Source organism: Poromitra crassiceps, assembly GCF_964638095.1.
Source record: "Poromitra crassiceps genome assembly, chromosome: 1".
NCBI lineage: Eukaryota > Metazoa > Chordata > Actinopteri > Beryciformes > Melamphaidae > Poromitra > Poromitra crassiceps.
In genome coordinates, this window is record NC_139623.1 from 112,926,992 (window position 1) to 112,952,646 (window position 25,655).

General features: G+C 45.0%; 1 long non-coding RNA gene across 1 annotated transcript; it reads left to right on the forward strand.

Moving 5' to 3' along the window:
• The first annotated feature begins 19,465 nt into the window (after positions 1–19,465).
• Positions 19,466–20,374, forward strand: LOC310773264. The gene is made up of 3 exons (XR_014552530.1): positions 19,466–19,784; positions 19,990–20,061; positions 20,241–20,374. It is a non-coding gene; the product is annotated as an uncharacterized lncRNA (long non-coding RNA).
• The last annotated feature ends 5,281 nt before the right edge of the window (positions 20,375–25,655 follow it).

Consider the following 25,655-nt stretch of genomic DNA (forward strand, 5'->3'; position numbering starts at 1 on the left):
TTTGGACTTTATTTCATTTTGACTGTAAAGCACATTGATGAGCTTTGAAAAGTGCCATATAATTAAAGCTGTAGAGGTTGTGAATAATATGAGGATATTTATGTGCATGTAAACCTGCCGGGGCAAATTTTATTCTTTCACCTCAAGCATCATAACTTCTATCTGAGCCAACAGAGGCTTACAATCTGTCTTTGTTTTTGTGCAAGGAAATGTCAACACTAGCCAAAAGGGTCTTGTCCGGGTCTTGTCCGACCCTCTTACCATCTCTAAAGGGGTGCCTCAAGGCTCCATCTTGGGCCCATTGCTGTTCTCCATCTACATCAATGATGTAGCCAAGGCTGCTGGAAATTCATTGATCCACCTATATGCCGACGACACCATCCTATATTCAACGGGCCCTTCTCTCCACTCTGCGGCATCCACCCTTCAACTCAGTCTCACCAATATTGAGCAGTCATTTCACAGCCTCCATCTGCTTCTTAATTCTAAGAAGACGAAATGCATTCTTTTCGACAGAAAACATGATACCACCAGCGCCCCCAAGATCACCTGTGCCGATGGCTCCGAGCTGGAATTTGTCACATCATACAAATACCTTGGCCTCTGGCTCGACCCATCCCTCTCTTTCAACACTCACATAAAACACCTACAGTCTAAAGTCAAAGCTCACCTGAGCTTCTTGTACCGCAACAAAGCTTCTTTCACCCGTTCTGCCAAACACACGCTTGTCAAGATGACCATCCTGCCCATCTTTGACTACGGCGACACCATTTACAGAATGGCATCCCAGAGCGCCCTCAAAAAACTGGACTCGCTTCATCATTCTGCCATCCGTTTTGCCACTGGCGCACCATTCACCACTCATCACTGTGACCTTTACAACCTGGTCGACTGGACATCCCTTCACACCAGACGGCTTCTTCACTGGCTCCAGCTCATCTACAAATCCATTCTAGGCAAAACTCCTCTCTACCTCTCCTCCCTTCTACACTTCTCCAGTTCTGACTACAATCTCAGATCCAGTAACTTCATCCGACTCTCCGTTCCGAAAGTCCGCACCGTTTTTGGCCGCAGTGCCTTCCGCTTTGCATCAGCTTACGACTGGAACACTCTACAAAACACCCTCAAACTCACGGTCCTCTCATCGCTCACTGTTTTTAAGCAAAACCTGCAACAGATTGTAATCGACTGTTGTACCTGTTGACCTCCTCCCAACCACACACATACCCCCAGTCCCTCCTCTTCTCCCTTCCCTGCCCCTTCACCCCCTCCCCCCTCCTCTTCCCCTCTCTCTCTCTCTCTCTCTCTCTCTCATATTGTTATTGTAGCCTGTGTTTGTATATAGTTTGCTCCTATTACTACTGTAAGTTTTTACTTGTATTTATATAACCTTGTTTTTATTTCAGCCTCCCACCCCCTTCCCCCAAAAGGCCCTTGCTTTTTGTCAGGCTGCTTTTGTATATAAGAAATTGTTCTTACTTGCTTGCCTGGGTAAATAAGGGTTAAATAAAAAAATAAAAATGTCCACAGCCACACTTTACCATCCACACATTTCACCATGTCCACAGCCACACTTTACCATCCACACATTCCACCATGCTTCATGTCCACAGCCACACTTTACCATCCACACATTTCACCATGCTTCATGTCCACAGCCACACTTTACCATCCACACATTTCACCATGTCTTCATGTCCACAGCCACACTTTACCATCCACACATTTCACCATGTCTTCATGTCCACAGCCACACTTTACCATCCACACATTTCACCATGTTTCATGTCCACAGCCACACTTTACCATCCACACATTCCACCATGCATCACGCCCACAGCCACACCTTACCATCCATTCACCATGTCTTCTCTAACCTCTAGCTGCCTTTGTCCCTCCAATGCAACACCAGTTATTTGCAAAGATTTTAGTTCAAAAACCGCTGCCTCTCCACTCACCTTGGTCTTGTGGTATTTTGAGTATTTCAACTTCTGACCCTCCTCACCAAACTCAGAAATTCAAACTCATATTGAAATCAACTTTGAGGCAAGTTTTCTTTTTTCCGAAAATGAGTTCACATACACAAACTGAAAACGTATTGTTATTTCACTTTTTATGTTTTAATAGTTATAATTATCTTTGGACTTTATTTCATTTTGACTGTAAAGCACATTGATGAGCTTTGAAAAGTGCCATATAATTAAAGCTGTAGAGGTTGTGAATAATATGAGGATATTTATGTGCATGTAAACCTGCCGGGGCAAATTTTATTCTTTCACCTCAAGCATCATAACTTCTATCTGAGCCAACAGAGGCTTACAATCTGTCTTTGTTTTTGTGCAAGGAAATGTCAACACTAGCCAAAATGAGGCATGGTAATGGAAGTAACATGCCATGCCATCTATTTTAGTATGATTTTGCCCAATTCTGTGACTATCATATTGTAGGATCAAAATAGTCATTGCTTTACATTCTCTAATTGTGTTAACTTCTTGTAAATGAAATAATGGTGAAGTTGAATTATTTGTCAATTTGCTGGGGACTCCCTGAGAGCCCCTCAAGGACTCGTCCCGGGATCCCAGTTTGAGAACCGCTGGTCTAAATTCAAGATTCAAGAAATTGCAATTCTCATGTGGATCTGCAGTCAAGTATACACAAAAAATAATAATAAAAGATACACATATGGTCGTAATAAATATAAAAAGTATAAACAAATATTCTCTACTGGTGTATGCGTGTGTGTGTGTGAAGGAGGGGAGTGTGTGTGTGTGTGTGTGTGTGTGTGTGTGTGTGTGTGTTTGTGTGTGTGTGTGTGTGTGTGTGTGTGTGTGTGTGTGTGTGTGTGTGCTGTCAGTCTGTCAGAGGGGTTTTAACTGGGGCAGGGTAGATTTCATCCCAGCCTGAATGTTACGCGCAAGTACTCTGACAGCCACTGGGAAGAAAGTGTTGTGGAAGCACGTCCTGGTTGTTCTGATACACGCTGGTCAGTGGTATCTTAGCTGTCTGGAGCTTCTCCACTTAAACAGAGTGTCCAGGCCAGGCTGATGTGGCTCTGAGTGTCCAGGCTGATGGGGGTCTACTCTGAGAATGGCCTGAAGCTTGTTCCTGCAGCGCTGCGTGAACTGCGTGTCCATGGAGGGCAGCTGTGTTCTGATGATCCTCTCTGTGGTTTTAATGGTGCTCTCTGGAGGGCCTTCCTCTCTCTCACATAGTGTTGGGCAAGTTACTCAGGTAATGTAATTAGTTACTTACGTATTACTCATTTCATCTTAAAAAAGTAATACAATTACTTTACTTATTACTTGCCAACAAGGAGCTCAAGCATTCAGGGGTGTCCAAACTTTTTTGAATGGGGGCCAGATTAGATAATGTGAAAATATCTGGGGGTCAGCAGCTGCTTCTCATATCATGGGTAACTTTTTTAATCCCGATTTTTTCCCCGACATGAAAATATCCAAATCATGTGTGATTAGTAACCCTTTGAAATAATCAATCACCATTTTTTGACATTTTCATGGAAAAGTAGGTGAAAAGGTGAGTTTTATGATCGGCAACAATTGTGACCGGTGGGATAACACAGTGCATCTAATATGTATACTGAATTAACATGTCCCTTCCATGCATCATCAACATTCTTATCCCAGACCAACTATTAATACATTGGGTGGGGGGCTGTCTTGGAGGGTGGGGCCTCTGGTCTAGAGGGTGGAGCCTATGTGCTTGTGGGTGGAACCTCAATACTGGAGGATACCGCCCCTCGTCCTCTTCCTCCACCACCTCCTCACCAGTGGGGGACTGGAAGCTGCTGTCATCATGCAGCAGTGGGGGGAAGTCCAGCGTGACCTCTGGGGGAATCTGTGGTGCAAACACGGGCCCCTGCTCCGCTTCTGTGGCGGTAACACCTCTGTAGCTGCTGGTGCCTCCTGGTTGGTGGGTGGGAGTTCCCCCTCCGCTGCTGGCTTTCCTCTCCCTGCAGGGCATCATCTATTTCCTCTAGTGTGCTTGTTGTAGCACATTCACCCACTGATGGGACTGATGTTTTGGGACTACTGGTTCTGGCTTGGTTTGTGTGCTTGGCTGTTCTCATCCTCCACTTCCTCCTCGCCATCCTCCACGACTGGCTGTGTCTCCACTGGACCGCTGCCTCCTTCACAGTCATCATGATGACCACGACCTCCTTGAAAATGTTCTCCACCAGGAGGAAATCGGAGAAGTCTTCAAAGATCAGCTCCTGGAAACGCATTAGCCTCGTGGAAGAAACTCTTCCTCACCGTGTTGCGGTCATAGTCACATTTCTAGATGACTTGGTTCTGGCAAGGCTGGATGGTCTTACAGAGCCCTCCGTATCCTGAGACTCCAGCCATTTGTGAATTATCTACTCAAATGTGTGCACTGCATCATCCATTTGCTCTTTCATGAGGAGCTTTGCCCTCTGGATGAAACTCTGCTGCAAGACCATCCAGGCTCAGCTGCTCCACCTTTTCGTAGCGGCTCTGCATCTTCACCAGGTGGATGGCCAACATACTGATCTTCTCCTTTTCCATGTGGCTCACCACATTCTCCTTGGTGCCTTTGTTGAGGATGTTCTTGCTCATGTCCACCAGCTCCCTGAAGAAAGCATAGTAGATCTCGGAGAAGTGCTGGCTGGTCTGCTCCAACATGGCATCCAGGGTGGAGCTGATGTAGGGCTGGATGCTCACATTCAGCAGCTTCTTTGTCTTGGGGTGGACCACCGCTCACATTTTGTTGGTGACATGCGCCTTGGTGGTGATGATCTGGTCCATGTCTGTTCATATGGAGGCCTGCAGCATGGGATGTCCCGCCTCACACGGCTGCACCACAGCCTTGTACTGGGTTTGGCCCTGGTGCTGCAACAGGTTGTACACCGTATCACTGATCACCATCCAGTTCCTCTGCCTCTCGTGCGTCTTGCCTGTGAGTCAAGGGAGATGAGCTCCCTCAATTTGGGCCGGATGCCCTCCATCACCAGGTTAGACAGAATCTGCGACGTTACTGTATGCCACATATCATGTCCCAGGTGCTGTAGTGCCCATGAGCCTGGCGGTAAAGTCGCACTGCATTGGTGAAGGTCTGAACCTTGTTCTCCTGTGACAAACCATTGTTGGCGTGGCTGACGTACATTTGAAAATCATGACCCATCCGTAATGTATGTGTATAAGTTTGTGTATACCTAGAGGCACTGTGTTATTCCACCGGTCACTATTGTTGCCGTCAACATGTTTACTCATTCTATGACCACACTGAAAGTTGAGTAATTGCAAATGCATATATCAACACTAGACACCTTCAAGATTATCTGTGCCAAAAATTGTTGTCCTACCTTTATGTTAACATAATTTAATAACCTTTTGTTTGGGAGCTTTGAGGCAGCCACGCTCTTCGCCTGGTGCAAGCAGGAAGTAAACAGCTCTGGTCATGTGACAATTTACACTAAACATGTGACACTGCACATATTTCATTGAGACCCTTTATTCTTTCAATATTTGAAACAAATGCATTGATACATCATTCAGCAACATTTTTAGAGCCTTAACCAGTGGCGATTTTAGCCTGACATTTCTGGAGGGGCAGTTTTATGTTGTCACGTCACCACGCACCATCACACACAAAAAAGATCTAGCCAATCTATGGTAGGCAGATATGACTGTGATTTGAGCGCCACGGAGCAGAAATATCCCAAATTTAAATACACTTCACATTTGTCTGGGTGCGCTCGGCATGGAGCTCGTGCGTATTTAAGCACGGAACGCAGACTTCATAGCAGTGATATTGAGCGGCCCTCTGCTGCAAACACACACACACTGCTCTGTTCCCTCACTTCCTTGTTTGTCCCAGACGGGGTTACTATCACATATATGACAGCTAGTAAATGTACAAACCTTACATTCACTTTATCCCCAGGCTGAAACATGACGAAACACACACACACACACACACACACACACACACAAAGGAAATTACTCCAAAACAGCACTATAGGGATTGTGAGTAAAGTTAATTTATATAGACATCACATTCACAGTTGAATCACTACTTTGTATTAAATATAAAATACGATTTGCCACAACAGTCAAATGTAATGAGCTTCTTGCACCACAGCGCCATCTGGTGAGGCACTGCCCTTCTAATGCAAAATCGCCACTGCTTATAACTGAAAAAGTTTTTTACGGTCACTATTGTGACCGGTCGGATTAAACCTAGATTGTACATGTGTTATTTAAAAAAAATCACATACAATTGTACTCGTTTTTCAGACGTTTACCGTCTGAAAATAGTTCCGCCTGGATTGTTCCTACTTGGTGCTTGTCCACACACTGTCATCGTTAGGTGAGCGGGAAAAACACAAAGTGAACTTGCGTGATTAATCAAAGCTGTGCGGACCACATCTTCAGAGACAAGTTGAGGGCCGTTTAAAATTGCCAATATGTATTGGCTGTCAGTCTCAAAAACCCATATAGAACACATCTCACGGCGCCAAAATACATGTTGTGCTTCGGGTACTCACCACACGATGAAATGTTAATCCAAAATGCACATAATCTGTCTTTTTGGAAGGAAAAGAGGTCGGTGGCCATGTTTGGAAAGTAGTGCCGGCTACCTCTTTTCCTTCCAAAAAGACCAATTATGTGCATTTTGGATTAACAATTCATTGTGTGGTGAGTACCCGAAGCATAACATGTATTTTGGCGCCGTGAGATGTGTGTTTTGGCAGACTTTTAACAGCTGTACCATTAGCCTCCATTCTATGGCCATAGCTTCACGACTGTAGCTCACTGTAAACTGGGCGGACAGTGCCGGTAAGGCATGGTGTATCTTGGTTATGTAGGGGGGATGTGGCAAATGAGCTAAACCTCCGAAAAAGTGGTGTATCCTTTAATTAAATCCGGGTTAGTGATCAGTCTGCTTTGCCAAGAAGATAATCCATCCACCTGACAGGTGTGGCATATCGAGATGCTGATTAAACAGCATGATTATTGCACAGGTGGGCCTTGGGCTGCTCACAATAAAAGGCCAGTTTTATCACAAAACACAATGCCACAGATGTGACAAGTTTCGAAGAAGCATGCAATTGGCATGCTGCTGACTGCACGAATGTCCACCAGAGCTGCTGCCCGTGAGTTGAATGTTCATTTCACTAACATGAGCCATCTCCAATGTGTTTTGTTTTCCAATTTGCTGCCTTCAAATGGAACTTGTGAGCTTGTGGTTACATCATGGGAAGTCAAAGTGTTTGTATTTTTTCCAGTATAGATATTTCAGCTATTACACACGCTGCTGCTGCTGCCGGTGCTGCTGCACAGTGCCAAATCAAACCACGGCTGTCGGCTCGGTGAGTGTAAGGAACTCTGCCGGTGGGAGGAGGGGCCGGCAACTGGCTAGCGGGTGACCTTGATGAGAAAGGCGTCTGGGAAGAGGAAGGGGAGGGGGAAGCGATGGCGGGGAGTGAGGAATTGATGCCAGTCTCTCCACTGTGGTCTGTCAGACTGTTCTCAATGCCACTGGGCTGCATCAGTGGGTGTGAAGGGAGGGGGGCAAGAGACATGACAGAAAGTGGGGAAGAAGAAAGGAAGTAAGCAGGGGGGTTAAGGATGGATGGCGGCAGGAAAGGTGTCTCCGGGAGATGGAGGCCAGGGTTGCAGGGTGTTGTTTGTCCCCCTTTGCTGGCTGTCAGCCCCGCAGTAATGAAGTTAAATGAGGGGCAGAGGCTCGGTGGAGAGAACGATGTGGAAATGGCTGATCACCCGGCGGCCGGAAAAGGAACAGAGAGAGCGAGGGAGAAAAGAGTCGGCATGTGATTGACAGAGGGAGGGAGACGGCTCAGTCAATCAATAACTTGCTTTCCTCCGGTGGCTCTCTCCCCTCAACCGGCCCCATCTCTGACCTGACAGGGGGCTCTCTCCCCTCAACCGGCCCCATCTCTGACCTGACAGGGGGCTCTCTCGCGCTGAAAAGGAAAGTCACCTTCTCCTGTCGTTTAATGGGATTCTGCAACAATGGGGAGATCTGGGCGCGACAAAGGAGCCCAGCCTTTTCATTCTTTAATGGAGCAAGTAGCGTGGCCTCGGAGAGGAGACCTGGAGATCAACATTTTCTTTCTTCACGCTGCACTGCTCCTGCAGAGAGATGCTAAAACACCATCTTAAGTGGGGGAAATGATTGCAGGTTACCAATCAAATTATCATACTACAAAAAGCAAAGAATCTCCGTATGTGTGGTGTGTCCTTTGCTTTGTATCTCGAGAACCGTTTGTTCGATCTACTTCACACTGGCTGGTGTATGGGGACCTGCGAACGTGACACGCACATGTTTAATAGAATAAACTTTGACTAAACAAGGAAACAGTGCTCTGTAGGCTTATACAGCAGCGGGGTGAACGGGCACTAGTTTGAATAAAGCTAACCAGGACAGGAGGGCCAAGTTGGTCCTGGCTTTACAGTATCAAATCACTCAGCTTTCAAGCCTCCACTCATGCTTTCATGCCATAAATTCCTATATTGACTTCCCTGCTATCCTCTGCTGCCTGCCTGTGTTTTTCTCCTTCAGATAGAATGATGTTGTGTTCTTTTTTCCAACTGAATCCCTTGACCCATCTGTGATTAGCTGCCAATTCCTGCGATTCCATCTCCACACTTTCCACTCTCCCCGGTTTTTCATGAATCAATCAAAGTTTCATATCAAGCTGAGATTTCGTGTCTAACTCTTTCTTTGATGATTTTTCCCAGTGCCTCAGGATCCATTTGCAGCATCGTAGATTGTATGATATGCGTTGCAACTCCTGGGGTTGGGAGTGTTTTTGAAACTACAATAGGAGAGATTTTGGTATGGGCCACAAAGTGAGTTTCGAAAGCTGGAAATCTGAACTACTTTAATACTAGAGTCACTGATGATCAATAATCCTATCAAAGCCATACAGATGTCATTTTGTGTTATGGGACAGTAAAATGCTTATTGCACCTACCAAAAATGAAAATTCTATTCACCCTCATGGCAGCTGAAACACAGGTCACGTTTGTACAATGTACATACAGTACTATAACACACAGGGAGGTTGCCAGCACAACTCGAGAGAAAACCAGTCACCATTGACTTAAATTGTACTGTAATGTTACTCAAGTCAATGGTGACTGGTTTTCTCTGGAGTGATGCTGCTAATCTCCCTGTGTGTTAGTACTGTATGTACAAACTTGACATTGTATTACATTACAATAAAGGTAGTGGAAGACATCACATATCATGCCTTTTTTTGATGCAAATTACCAGTTAATTTTTTCTTAATCAATTTCCTGTTTCTCCTAAATCTTATAATAATATAATAATATTGATATGCCCCTTCCCAGGTCAATTGAATAAAACTCTGAACCAATCCATTCTGGATCATGTGTGCAGTCAATGATGTCTCACTGACTTCCATACCTTCATACCTAAAATAACAACAATATACTAGAAAACAAAACTCTTGCTTCAGGCCCTGATCGAACCATAGACTCGACATAAAAACAACTTCTTCTTCTTGTCCGGTCTTGGCTGTAGAGGTCAGGAGATCCACCTCAGCAGTTTGTTAGCGTCCAATTAGTGCGGCAACAGATGAACTAGCGTGGAGGAGACAGAGCCAGAGGGACACTGAGAGAACCCCTTCCCTGTCCAGCAACGTCTTCCCCTCACTCTGTTCTGAAGGCAAAATATTATGGATCTACTGTAGTATAAAATAATAAAGTCATATTGTTGACAGTCCAGACTGCCAAGCAAACATTTTGATGTTTAATAGATCATAATGATTTGAAGGTCTGCACCAATGCTGAAGAACTGACTAAATAAAATGCCAAGTTAACCGTTGAGATGATGTTTGTAGTCGTCCATCACTGCTGCCTGCATTGTTTGTGAAACCAAGACCTACATATCTGTAGAATATATGTAGACAAACAAAGATGTTTAAAGGAACATTTCACCCAAAAATTTGAATTCTGTCATAATTCCCCTCATGCCAAAATGGAACACAGGTGAAATAGGTGGAAAGTACTCAAATATAGTACTTGAATGGTTTCTCTTTTTTTGGATTTGTATAGTAAGTATTTTTATAATGCTATAGCCTACATTATTTTACTCTTATTTGAGTAATTGTAATAATATATATTCTACTTGAGTACTTTTAAATGTACTGAGTAAATGAGTAAATTCAGATTTTTGTTTTGTACACCGCACTATGAAAATAGCACAGTAGCATTGGGACTGCTCACTAACAGGTCCAGAATCACTTCTGCATTTAGGGCATCCAAACTGTTGGCTCGAGCCAATTGAATTAGACAGGTGTAGATCAAATTGTAATGATCCTCATTGTCAGATTAGTTCAGAAATCTCAGTTTCATTTGACACTGCTGATAGCCATAGCAAAATGGATGTACATGTATAGTGATTGTGATTCTGCAAAGGAGAGAATCGCCAAACTGAGGATCCCTGGCCACATCTGAACGAGCTGTTCAGTATGAAAGACAAGCCAGACAAAGACAGGGACAGCTTAGGTAAGTAACACTGGTAACATGTGCTGGATGTGTGAAATGTAGGGTCCATAATTAAAATATATATATTTTTAAAGTAACACAAATGTACTTTTACTTCAGTACTTTTTTACTCTTAGATGAGTAATTTCCTGGACTAGTAGGCTACTTGTACTTGTACTTGAGTTCATTTTCACTAAAGTAACAATTTGTACTTGGGTAGCCTAGGATTTGTCACTCCTCTTTCGACTCCTGGAAATATGTTAGGGTGTATTCACACCTCTACGTCGTTTGCTTTGTTCCGATTCAGGGGCTTAATTGATACAATTGTTGCATTTGTGCCTTGGTTCGTTTGTGTTCAAAGAGCCACAAATCAAACGGTCCAAATCGTATTGCCAAGCCTCCTGGATTGGCCAGGAGTACGGCAACCATTTTAGGGCATCCTCGTCCGTCAGAGTATAGGCTATCGTTCCTCGTCTAAGCGTTGTCAGTTGTCATGTCTCATATAGTAAACCGTCGAGTGCTCTGAAACACCTTCAGTCCTCACACGAAAACGCTGTCATTCCTCCTGCCTCACTTATCACTCAAACTAGCTGTCAGGCATCACTCCTCACGTCTCACACAAAAACGTTGTCGATCCTCCTGCAGACTAGCTGTCAGACATCACTCAAACTAGCTGTCAGGCATCACTCCTCACGTCTCACACAAAAACGTTGTCGATCCTCCTGCAGACTAGCTGTCAGGCATCACTCAAACTAGCTGTCAGTCATCACTCCTCACGTCTCACACAAAAACGTTGTCGATCCTCCTGCAGACTAATTGTCAGACATCACTCAAACTAGCTGTCAGGCATCACGCCTCACGTCTCACACAAAAACGTTGTCGAGAGCACCACAGGAATCGCAGCGGCGGGCCACAATAAGCTTCGGTGTTTGAGGGAGAATGGTGTCATGGAGGAGTCTGACTCGGGCACGGAGGCTGTTGCACACAGGCTTCCGTGTTGGAGGGAGGAGGGACAGAGGCCTCGCGTTGACTACACCCTTCTGACTGTCATACATCTGCGAAGGCAAGGTCAAATCAGTCGAGTGAAGCACAGCAACGGGATGTAAACCAAAGTTTGCAGTGCATCAATACCACTGTCATGGAGGAGTTGGAGTTGGCACGAAAGGTGTTGCCCGGTGCTGCTGATAAAGACGACACAGAGGGCAGGGTTGAAAGCAGAGGAGGGCACACCTGGGACGCCAGGTGTTGCCGACGAGCCCTCTCGAGGTGTAGTGGTTTTATCGTCGAAACGCCGGTGAAGGGGGGTTACCACCTGATGACTCCAATGACTCTTTTAACCCTCGCCCCTCTGTGTCAAATTCCATCATTAGCCACTTCAGTGTTGCAGATACCATCAAAAGACTCTCTAGTAAGTGCTTGCACAAGGGATATTTACATCTTATTATCCTGTGTTTTTTGAATCTTAGTGTTACTATGTTAATTCTCCTCCCACACAGAATTAACATAGTAACACTAAGAGTTACATCTAGTTTAATCTTTGATTATTAAACTAGATGTTCCTCTTAGTGTTACAATGTTAATTCTGTTGGGTCTCATGGATTACTACTTTAATCTATTGTAAATTAAAAAAAACACCCTTTTATTTTGAAGGCAAAATCACTCAACCGAAAGTGAAGTTGTAAGAAATTGTTGCTCATTTCATTTCACGGAAGAACAACCAAAAACAACGAATGACAGCGTTTTCATGTGATGACTGACAGCTAGTTTGAGTGATGTCTGACAACTAGTCTGCAGGAGGATCCACAACGTTTTTGTGTGAGACGTGAGGAGTGATGACTGACAGCTAGTTTGAGTGATGTCTGACAACTAGTCTGCAGGAGGATCGACAACGTTTTTGTGTGAGACGTGAGGAGTGATGCCTGACAGCTAGTTTGAGTGATGTCTGAAAGCTAGTCTGCAGGAGGATCGACAACGTTTTTGTGTGAGACGTGAGGAGTGATGCCTGACAGTTAGTTTGAGTGATGTCTGACAACTAGTCTGCAGGAGGATCGACAACGTTTTTGTGTGAGACGTGAGGAGTGATGCCTCACAGCTAGTTTGAGTGATAAGTGAGGCAAGAGGAATGACAGCGTTTTCGTGTGAGGACTGAAGGTGTTTCAGAGGACACTCGACGGTTTACTATAGGAGACATGACAACTGACAACGCTTAGACCGATAGCCTATACTCTGACGGACGAGGATGCCCTAAAATGGTTGCCGTACTGGAGACACTCCGGTAGGCTAATAGCCTCTCGGGATGGAAAGAATAATTCCCAGAGATTTTCCTATACACCTGTCCTGTCAGGAATAAAATATTAATAAATAATTTAATAATAGCCTACGGACATTTCAAGGAAGACATGCAATCAGTCTGATTGTCTGATTGTACCAGACAATCTTATCACAAAGAAGGCTGGCTCTGATTACCATGACTTGTTTTCATTTATTTAATGGAGACCAGATAAGTTGATCGAGTTCAAACTGCTGATGTGATGATGCAAACATCCCCCAAAGTTTATCCATGCAAACGCTAGTTTCACAAGTCGCCAAAACAGGATTTGAATGATGATTTGATGTTGTTTTTAAACAATAAAAATGCTTGTTCTTCAGGCCATTACGCACAGCGCAGCTGACTACGGCAGCTGGTTTATCCAAAAATGCGCACTGTTTCCTGCCCAGTGAGCACAAAACGTTTTTTAGACGTTGATTTTTAGTTGAAAACTGGGTGATTTCGGGTCTGAACTTCTAAGACATAATTTCACCATATTTTCAGCCAGCTAAAATGCGGTTACAAAATCAACGTTGAAATCGCAACGTTGTTTCAACGTCTCCCCTTCAACAAAGGTGAAAAAACACAATTGGGTCAAACATATTGATAATTCGTTAGGTGTAGCTTAAAAGATAGACAATATTGACAGTGTGATTATTGGTATTTCTCAAATTCTTTGTGTAAACTGATCGTTGAAATGTGGTCTACAAAAACACTACATTTCAACGCATTTAATGTCACTTAAATTATCAAAAATATGGCACTATAGGCTATGTGCTGCCAGCGAAAAGCTTCCAGGACACACATATGGGTATTACTTTAGCGCTATCCTATATTCAAGATTCAAGATTCAAGATTTTTATTGTCACTCCATGGTACAAGTATCACGTGTGAAATTCTTGTGCTGTGGACTCCGTTTACAACATTACAAATATAACAGGGCATATGAGTGCAAAAACAACAAGAGACACAACAAGCAATAAGGCAGTATAGTGATAAGACAAGTCAGAGACACTGGCATATTCACTGCACATACTGTAGGTGCACATGTCGTGTGCATACTTTAGACGTGCTTAAACATTTTAAATTCTGCGTATTTGACATACAGGTGCAAATAACATATTCCTTATTAAACATACAATTAAACTCGGCATTTTAAATTCGGCGTATTTGACATACATGTGCAAATAGCATATTCCTTATTAAACATACAATTAAACGTTAGACATACGTAATGGTAGCAGCTACAGTACGGTACAGTGCGGCTACTACACTATTTGTGTATGTTAAGGAGTCTCGTGGCCTGCGGGAAGAAACTGTTCCTCAAGCGATTTGTGCGTGCTTTCGGAACCCTGTATCTTCTCCCTGAGGGTAGCAGGGAGAACAGGCTGTTGTGGGGATGGTTTGTGTCTTTGATGATCTTCAGGGACCTCCTGAGGCACCGCTGTTTATACAGTTCATGCAGATCTGGCAACTCACATTCTGTTACGTGCTGGGCCGCGCGTCTCACTCTCCGTAACGCCCTGCGGTCCATGGTGGTACAGTTCCCGTACCAGGTGGTGAAGCCGCCAGTCAGCAGGCTTTCAATGGTGCCTCTGTAGAAGTCCCTGAGGATTTCTTTCCTTAGCCCAAAATTTCTTCAGGCGCTTGAGTCCGTGTATTCGCTGTTGGGCCTTTTTGACGACAGTGGCGGTGTGGCCGGCCCAAGTCAGGTGCTGGTGGATATTGACTCCCAGGTACTTGAAGCTGTCCACCCTTTCCACCACTGTGCCGTTGATGGTGATTGGGGGGTGTGCGCCCCCCCCCTCCTGTAGTCTACAATGATCTCCTTGGTCTTGGAGACGTTCAGAGAGAGGTGGTTGTCCTGGCACCATTGTTCCAGGGCCCCCACCTCCTCTCTGTAGGCCGTCTCGTCGCTCCCCGAGATCAGCCCCACGACTGCTGTGTCGTCTGCAAACTTCACGATGGTGTTAGAGGTTTGAGTCGCCACGCAGTCGTGGGTGTAGAGGTCGTACAAGAAGGGGCTGGAGACGCACCCCTGGGGCGCTCCTATGCTGATGGTCAGTGGGGAGGAGGTGAGGTTGCCCACCCTCACCACCTGGCGGCGGTCTGTCAGGAAATCCAGGATCCAGTCGCACATTGCTGTGTTAAGTCCCAGGTCCATATAAATTAATGGATTGTGTTCCTGCAGTAATGCGCATGCGCAAGTAGTCAAAAGCCTGACTGCCTGTTGCTTCAGTACCATATTTGATTTGAGAGAGAAAGAATCGCAGCGAACGAGACACAGATATTTTTAGTCAAAGAAGGCGGCCATTTGTACCGGGCGACTCAAATCCTCTTCCATGCTACAAAATTGTAAGTACTGCATGACCTCTTTCAATAAATTACCATTATTAAGCTATTTGTACATGCGGGCCAGACGACTGCTGGTCATGAACTGCTAGCGTGTAGCAGCACGCGCTAGCCAGGCCCGTAGGCTACAACATGAAACTGCAATTGCCACTGTTCATGGCCAATCTACAGCGATTCGCTTTTTTTGGGCTGTATGGCATATAATGTATTTTCACATTATTTCACATTTTAAGCTGCTTGTGATAACGGCTTCTGGCACTGTAGCTCGTAGCCTAGCCTTGCCTGCAGCTATGCAGGCAAGGCTAGGCCTGCAGCTAACGCTATACCATAGCTGCAGGCTGCGGGCCTTTAAACGCACATGTGTTGTTGCCCTATTGTGAATGGTTTCATGTGCTGTCGCTGTAATTTCAGGCTGTAATAGGCCTACAATACTATCCTATATTCAGGGTTCCCACTGCTCTTTGAAATCCTTGAAAGTTTGTGAATTTGAAAAATAAAATCCAAAGCCTCAAAAGTTTGTGAAAATAGACATGGGTCCTTGAAAGTGCTTGAATTTAGGGTAGCAAATGTCTCCACAGTATATTGTTTGCTGTGCTCTGAGAGAAGACAAAAGACCACATAGTCTGCCATCACTAACACAGCACAGTTGAGAAGTGTTTACACGTTCAAGCCTCTCTTTTGTCTGTGAGCTTCTGCTAGTTTTCATCATAAAAATGTGTATTGTTGTAACAGTAATTAACCTTGATTGTTTATAGTTAAAAAGGATCCCCATTAGCTGCCACCAAAGTGACAAGCTAGTCTTCCTGGGGTCCACACAGAAAGACAATACAAAACATAGCAATACACAATATCATTATAAACACATCAGAAAATTTTCCCCCCAAAAAGTTATTACATTCAGGGGTAATAATCCCCATGTAATCCCCATGTCTCAAACTATGCCGTGTTGTTGGGTCCTTGAATTTGGGGGAAAAGGTACTTGAAAGTCCTTGAATGGTCTTTGAATTTGATGTTGAGGAAGGTTTGGGAACCCTGTATATTGTACTATACTATACTATGTCCCCGCCTAGAAATTATTCTCTCAAGATGTAAGGGAACAAGTACAGCCCACAGAAAAAATCCCATAACATTTATATTTTGTTTTTGTGTCAAACAAAATTTTGACAGCATATCATGTGGCCATATTGTCTAAACACTTTGTCCTCCTCAGCATAGACAGCAGAAGAGCAGCAGGCAGCACCAACTCCAGGTTGATCTCTGAGAAGGTGAGTTCACGGGATCCGGATGGTTTTACCAGACTATAAATTATGTTTAATTTGTTTGAGATTTTGGTCAATATTAGCAAGCGCAGTCACTAGTCTGGACTGTGAGTGACATTATTTAGTCTACACTCCTTTTTGACATTTGGTTTCAACCATTGTCAACCTCTGTGGACTATTAAGCAAGCAAGAGGGATGCTCTTTTATTACCCAGTAGCTGTCAATCAATCAATACATTTAATGTTTATAGCCTATAGCGTCAAATCATAAGTTATCTCAAGGCGCTTTCCAAGTAAGAGCAGGTCGAACACCAGGCTCTTTAAATTTAGACCCAACAGTTTGAGACAATTTCCACATGGACCCACGGTTATAACCTTACTGTGAGGTCACGTGGCGATTGAAACAAAGACCCGACAGCAAGCACCTGGTGACAGTGGCAAGGTAAGAAAACCCCTTTAACGGGGGAAAAGACTTTGGGCAGACCTGGCTCTAGGAGGGCGATCATCTTCCATGAGCAAGGGTTTGTGAGCAAGCACAGTGAATTTAATTGTGCTTAAGTTATGCTTAAATGCACAGTGCAGACTGTGCATTTGTACGTAGGGGCAGGGAGAGGCCAAGGAGGGTAGGGACATACACACACACACACACACAGGCAGGGGCGCCGTAGTGGGGGGGAAACCTAGGATGATTCTAGGGGCCCTTGAAGCTGACAGGGGCCCCAAAAGCTTGGACACTAGGGAATTTTTTGCAGTATTAAATTATTAACCTATTGTAATGAATATACTATTTTATTCAATGTACTAGTAAAACGAATTGCTTCTTTTTGGCAAAAAAAAACAAATCATCTTGCACACACACCCCCCTTCGATTTTCAAGAAATGGTTTCTCCCTGCTGAGAAATAGGCACGCCTCCCATCCAGGCAGCGTGGGGCAGAGGTGCGCCCTGATCCATCAGATGAGAGGAGAGAGGAGAGAGGAGAGACCAGCAACCAGCAACATGCCAAAAGCCAAAGTCAGGTTTCCAAAAAAGAAAGGATATAGGGAAGAAAGAGAGGAGAGAGAAAAGATAGGACAACAGTTCCTCATGCAGTTTTATAGGAAGGCAGGTGAGTGCTGGACTGGTGCAGCTGCTGTCTGCCTGTCTCTGTGTGAGGCGAGGCAGATAGGCTACGCTACGTGAATCACTCTGCCATGTTAACCTAGAGAACTGTCTAGTCTGTCCGGCGCCATCTGAACATTTATTCAACTTTTCTTAACTACTGGAAATTACCCTGTTAGACCTTAAGCCGTTTTCCCACATGCGTACCGGAAAATTACCTGTAAGTCAATATCGGACATTTCCCTTCACACCTCTCCTCTGGCATGTGGGAATCTATCAGCGAAATTGCCTGTATGTGGGGGGGGGGGGGGGGCGGCACTGCAGAGCGGGTGGGGAGTGACGTGTCGGCAAAACTCCGAATGGTGAAATAAGTTTGCTGGAGGAGGACGGACTGTGGCCAGAGAGCGAGCAGAGAGGGGAAAATCAGCACACACACACATGAAGCTGACATAGGCTACTGCTCTTATTATCACAAGATCATTTCGCCAGTTTGCTTTAATGTGCGCTAATGATTAGATTATGCCCGCTGGAACATTAAGTAACGTGTGTACACCTCGCGATGTTGCATGAGAGTGTCGCGCAGAATATGAAGATAGACTAAACCGGGGACAGATCATGACAGTGTTATGTACCTCTGCGCTGCTGCGTGAGACTAGAGCCGTCTGGAAGCGAGAGAGACCAGGAGGGAATTTATTTTGGGAAGATGCTCTGAACAATTTTGACGACGTGGAATGGAAGCGTCATTTTCGCATGTCCCGGGTGCTGAGTCTGGTCCGACCCGCACGCAAGATCACCCGGTGGCGAAAACCACTGGAAGCGCGTTTGCGACTGGCAATAGTCCTTTGGTGGTACGCAACACCAGGGGAATATCGAACAATCAGCTGTGTATTTGGTGTTGGACTGTCTACTGTGTGCAACCTGGTCCACGAAGTCACAGCCCACTGATAGCGGAAAATGACTGGACCCCTTTCTCACCTGTCTGTCTATCGCGGCATACCGCTCTTCTGACTAGCTAAAAACTGGTGAAATGTCCGCGACGACGGGGTCGCGCTTATACCGGCACGGCGCCTTTCCCACATGCAGCCATTTGACCACGTTCCGGTCATTTTGCGGTACAAAGCGCATGTGGGAAAAGGGCTTTAGTGAAATATGCTTACTTCACAGAGTGTTTACATTTCCCTCCTGTCTAGCGAACATTTAATCAATGCAAACAATTGTTTGCAAGCTGTTCATATAAATCAGTTGTCCCTCCCTGGCTCTTGCCTAACAATAGATGCAGAATCAGACACAGCCCCTCCCCCACCGGCACCTTCCAATGAACCAGTCCTAACTGATGAAGGAGGTGAGACACACACAGCAGCATTGTGTTGAATTACATTGTTGTGATCGACACATTATGGACTGTACTGTATCATGAGAAATATGAATGAACATATCATGATTTAACAGGCTCTCTTCTTTGTCTTGACATTCCTGCTGGAGAGATAACCAAATGGCTGGGTGACACCCTACAGATACCAGCACAGCTGGGGGCCGAGCCTCAAAGACTTGCCATTGTTTATCTCTCAACCTAATCAAAGACAATTGTTCCCCTGCAGCCAAAAGGGACAGCACCCTTTAAGTTGAACTTACAGAGTGGGTGTGCACAGCCCAACTCACCGAACGTTGTGATTGGCCCACCATGCATGCTCATTTTAATATGTGATCTCTAGGGATGGGTACCGAACTCGGTACTTTTACAGGCACCGACCGAAATACGTCGGTACTGCCCCGTACCAGTTCACATATAAACGAACGGTACCAAATTTCGGTACTTGAACGCAACTGAGTAATAGAAAGAGAGTGGGTAAAATAGAAATTCCGACGGAACCTTAAGGCAACACGGGAGAGCGCGTTACGTCAATACGTCACTCTACCTGAAGATCCTGAAAGCAAAACAGGGCCAGCCGAAAGCTGTGGCTACACTTTACCAAGATAGACTCAGACAACACTGGTTGCAACATTTGTGATGTGAATTGCAAAGCTGACTAGGGAAACACCTCAAACTTGAGGAAGCATGGTCAAACACAAGATGTATTTAGCTAAATGCTGAAGACTGTAACGTGTTAGATAACCTGAGTGAATGAAGCAGACACCGCACGGCAGCTAACGTTAGCCACCTCCTCAGCTCGTCAGCTGTAACGTTAGCTGAAGTCTTGCAGGAGGATGATGACGGAACTTGAGAGAGGCATCGACTTCTACAACATCAGGTAACGTTATTTAATTTGCTAGCGTTAGCTGGATAAGTTGTTTCACTGCCGTTGTGGTTGTTAGATAACAGGGCTTTTCACTGTCTTCTTGGCTGAGTTAGCTTTATAGCTTAGCGTTGTTAACGTTCTATAATAATTATCATCAGCTCGTATCACCGACCGTGAGACGTGTTATTTAACGTTGCACTCTTGCTTTCATTGCTAGGTAACCATGTGCCAGTGACAGCCGCACAGGAGGACACGATTCACCCTCTTCTCAGCGGTGGATATGGTTCAGGTAAATTATTATTTTGCATAATGACGAGTGATAATGGGTGTGTTATTCATAGTGTAGCCTAAGCTATGTTACTAACAATCAATTGTCATTTCTATTAAGATGTGCATAGCACTGACACTTCTTTCTATTGATAACACAAATAATGCTTGATGAATCACGATGCCTTTTTTTATTTTCAGATACCACTCAATAAACAGAAGAAACTTTCAGCACTTGGGGAGCTCTTTGAAGATGAAGACCAGGCCCTGCTGGAAGCTGTGTTGGACATCAAGTACTATTTCCCCAACCCCACTAAACTAACCTTGCTGCTACAACTCTTGGTTTGGGAGGGGAGAGGTAGGGAGGTATTGTAGGGAGGAGTTTTATTTTGTCTGGTGCTAAATAAATAATGTGCTAAATAAAGAACAAAGTTGAAATTGAGAAGTTTGGACTTTTTTTTTTTTTTACAACTGTAATTTTTTTGTTAATAGAGTGTGTAAAGTACCGAAAATGGTACCGTTTTGGGTACCGTACCGAATTCCAGGTACCGGTACCGTACCGGTATCGGTTCAAATGTGAACGGTACCCATCCCTAGTGATCTCCAACAAAACTGTTGGGAAACAGTTTTAACTTAAAGTCTCAACTAAGCTTTCGCGCGCAGCGGAAGGGTCTGGAGGAGCCAGGAAGCCAGCTCCCCTCCCCCGCTCGCTGCAACCCCTGCAACAAAGGCCTAACCAGGCCTCCGGACAGCCACCAGAGGACTCCGAACCCACAGCAGGCCCAGAAATCGGCTGAAAGGCCAGCCGTAAGTCCCACGAGAAATAGCATGCGTAAACTGAGATAGTTCTACTTAATCTCAGTTAATTTAAGTCGTTTTAGTGTTATAAGTCGCCGGGGAAAGCCCCCTTGCGCTTCCAGACGTGCCACAGCCTGGCATAACGCCAGCTGTTGACCAAGCTTCCAGGCAAGAACGCCTGACCGACGACCCTCCCCGCGCACCGCACGTGCAGGAGAAGAAGAAGAAAGCCACACCGCAGCAGGGCAAACCAACGGCTGCAGAAAGACACACCGTGGCGGGCATCCAGCCACAGCCGCAACACGACCCTCGATTCCACCAGCCGAGAGACTGCACGCCAACCCCAGGCATCATCAACCCCCATCAGACGTCCGCTGTACGCTTCCCCAGGCCAGGGTGAACGGCGCTGCAGGCCATCGCTCCCACAAACCAAAGCCATCCTCCCTACTGCGCCTGAACCCACCGCGCGTAGGACAACTCTCCCTAACCAACAGGATCCCGCTCAACGGAGTGGAACCCACGTGAGAGTTCAGTCATGGTTTAATGGTCTGGGCAGAGTTAGGGGTTAAAATGCATTACCATGTATGTTGATGTACAATGTTTGCACACTGTTGAATGATATAGACGCCTGAAGGTGTCATAGGCAGAGCTGGTGAGCGCCAAGTTCGGAAGAACTTAGCGGCCATCAGCGGGCCACTCTCCTCTCTCCCTCTCACTCTCTCCCACTCTCTCGGCCTCCCAGCTGAGCCCGTTCAACCGGTAGGGCTAAGCTTGGGACGGTCTAGAGATGTTAAGAATGTCCACCCGCAAAAATACAGTTAAGCTGAATTAGAGAGTTTGATGAGTCACTCACACAGAGTGATCCAGGCTAAACAGTCCCTTCCTAAATTCGGCAGAACCGCCATTTTGGAAAGGAGGCGGTTCCAGACCGCCCCCCAGCCACCTCTGTCTGACCAGGTCAATCCTTCCTCAACTTTGGCAAAACCGCCATTTTGAAAAGGAGGCGGTCTACACACGATCAGCCCGCCTCTCAGCCAATCCTGTGATTACATCACAGAGACAGCCAGAACGAGCCACTCCTCCCTCTCTCCCTCCTTCTCTTCCCCTAAAGCACACACACACACACACACACACACACACACACACACACAATTGATAATGTTTATTTACATTAGGTATTAGCTATAGATGTGATAGATTATTAGTCGTAAAGTAAATGTGATGAACTGATATTTTAATCATTATGTTAATGTCAATTGATATTGTGATTTATTAAATCTTTTTCTTACATAATGCTATGAATCTTGGTTGTTATTCATGAGGTATTTTATCTGTGGAAATCTGTGACAGAAGCTTACGAACTTTGACCCTTCAATCAACTGTACAATGTACATTATATCATTATGAGACTGATATGACAATTTGGTTTGGTGTCTAAACTAGTCATAACTGACTTTTAGACAGGTCTGTAGCCTTAACTACAGTGGTGCCCCGAATCTTACAGAGAATACAATATTTTCTGTCAAATCTAATAAATGTATGGATATTAATAATTCATAATTATTAATAATCATATTTCATAACCAAACCAGCTCCTGCGAGCACAACAACATGGTAGTTGGCACAATTGCAGTGGGTCTGTGGGGATTTATTTGTAATACTAATAATACTAATACTAATAATAATAATAATAATAATACTAATAATAATAATAAAAAAATAAGAAGGATCAACACAATTTATTTGTCCACATAATGACCATTATATGAAAGGAAAAGCAGCCCACAAATGACAGCCAATGAGAAAAGGAGAACATAATGATATTAAGACTGAATAATGATATCACAACAGTCTCATGCTAAACACTCTCCTGTTGGACTCCACGGGCTCTATCGTTGCAGCGGCGCAGTTTCTAGGCCGAGCGCCAGCCGCAGCGCCAAGCAGTGGGCGTGGAAAGGCGCACTTGATATCGTCGTGCTGGCGCTAGATGCAGCCCAAAGCATTACAACCACGCCTTTTAGGCGTAAAATTATGCACCGTCATGCTCATTGGATAAGTGCAATAAACGAATCGCACGCTTGCCTTTTTAGCTCCAATTCCAGTGATCCCGCAAAACCAGACGAAAGCCAAACGCTCTGCCCCCCCCCCCTCCCTTCATCCAGTCTGTCTGTCTGCATTATAGGCTATTATTCCATATTATTATGCTTCTCAAACCAATCTAACTGCAGTTTCAATACTGCAAGCATGTAAATACGCTACACTATAGCAAGATCAAAGTGAAAATAATGTTCTAAAGGCATCAGCTACAAAAATATAGCCTATCCCTATATGATGAGATTAATTTTATATTGGTGAAAGTTTGTTCAGAATGATATCGTTTTCTCTCCCCTGCTGCAGGTAGAATGATGCACATAAATATACCCTACATTATGTAAAGTCATTGCATAAATGTGTTTTTATTGTAAAACTAAATGTGAAGTTGGGCAAAGTTATTGGAGCTGACATCACAGTATAGCACATGACAGTAGAAGCGCAGCGCGTTCCTCTGACACTTATCTAAATGACGTTAAATCGACAAAGGATATATATAGGCCCAGGAGGACATATATGTTTCACTTAGGGTGGTGTTTTAATTTCGATTATTTATTTGGTCCAATATTGAAATGTTCTACAATTGCAGGCTGTGTTACCATTACACATTATTTTAGATCGACCTTTTATATCTATTTCGCCTCATTTAGTTGCTATTTAGTAGCGAAATTGAGTACCCAATTGCATGCTGGGGCATTCACAGGCAGTCAGAGAGAGACAGTCGTATTGTGCCTGTCAGACTGCCTGCAGCCTCAAAGCGGTACACGGAGTTGTTTTACCCAGGCTGGACGCGTTGTCACACAGGCTTGTGACAGTAACTCAACGCGGAAGGATTTATTTCACAATAAACTGGTAAACGCACACCAATGCCTGCTCCTGTCAGTAGGAGAGAGGGAGAGAGTGACACAGGTAAGGGTGACAGAGGAGAGAGGGGAGGAATAGGCCTGCTTTTCAAAGGCGCAAGGCGCTAAATTAACGCCAGCTCGGAAGATAGGTATTTAGCGCCGACACGCCCACTTTGGCCCATTCTGGGACTGCGCCACGCCCATTCGGCCTAAAGCGCATTTGGCAGCGTAAAGCCATATTGATATCGTCCCAAAACAGGCGCAAGGCACGTTTTTTTGCGTTTAAGGCCCGTTTTAGCGCCGAAGGCCTGTGGGAGAATAGGGCCCCACGTGTATCAATATTCTTTCTAGTCATTAGTTGATAGTATTTCTTTGTTCCCTCTGGTGTATTCAGAGCAGAGAGAGAGTATGATGATTCAACAGGGATGGTGGTGAGATGAAGGTGAGTGAGAAAAGGAGCTAATATTGAGGGTTAAGACAGAATAATTACAACACTACAGTGTTATCCTAATATAACTTAAAATGCGATATTATCCTCTAAATCAGCTTGAAACAGCCCAAATTTGCCGGCATCAGTGGGGCCCATACTATGTCCTGTCTTGGGGTCCAAAATCCCTGGTGGCGCCCCTGCACACAGGGACACCACCAGGTGCAACAACATAGGAGACGTCAATCTGAACTACACAAACAGTCCCATACGGCCAACACCCGATGATTAAGTTCTAGTTGAAGCTGCAGGATCTTTGTTTAAAAAATGTTTGATTATTTCATTTTTAACCTTTCTCCAAATCCCAACCTTGTCGCCAACCCTTCCCATTATCCCTCACCCATCCTCGCCCCGTCCCCCCACTACCACCCCTCTTCTACTTGAACCCTCATTCCAGGTGTCTACAAGAGCTTGCACCTCCCCAACATAGCATCGCCCTACCCCCCTCCGCAACTACCGCAAGCCCAGCTCGACTTAATTTGACATTAACAATAAATAATTGAACGATTACGACAAGATACTCAAACCATCATGGATTCCGATTATCTTCGCAAATGGCGGGCAAGAGATGCAAAAATGTAAGCTTTAGCTGCTGCCTACTCAGTTGAGGGTGGACCAGAGGGACATGCAGATGAGCTTTCTGACGCATCTGAAAATGTGGGTTTTGCCACTGTCGTACACGAGGGATCCGAGGCGTCTGGACCAGAGGGACATGGTGGCTTTCTCAGACCTGAGGGTTTTGCAGCTTCTGCAGACGAGGAGCCAGAATCTGAATCCTCAGCACTCGAGGGCCCCTCTGAATATTCCATTCATGAGGGTCTTGTTGCTTCCACAGAAGAGGGGCCGACAGACTATGACGGGGATGCTGATTATGGGTATATTGAGTATCCTATGTCTAGTGACTCTGAGCCAGACCTTGTTGATGAGGATTCTGATGTGGAAGAAGTAGTTCCCAATCTTGCAAAAGATTTGGCGAATTGGGCCACAAACACCAAACAGAGGCAAAGAAGTTTAAATGAACTTCGAAGTGTTCTGCGAAAACATGTCTCCCAGCTCCCCAAAGACGCCCGGACACTTCTCTCCTCACCACGTGTATACCTACAAGTTAGAGCTCATGTTCGATCCAAGATTCATGACTTTGAAGTAATCCCAAATGAACATGCCTTTTTTGATGTTTTGTTAAGCCCCCCCCCCGACTCCAGGCATCTTATTTCTAGATTTGTGCATGTATTTGATGGCTGCACCAGAGCCCCTACTGAGAGGATAAGAGAGGCGTGGCAGGAGGAACTTGGAGTTGATTTATCAGAATTTATATGGGACAGGAGTCTATCTGTGGTCCAACTCTGCTCAATCAACAGCAGACACCAGCTGATCCAATTTAAAGTCACTCACCGT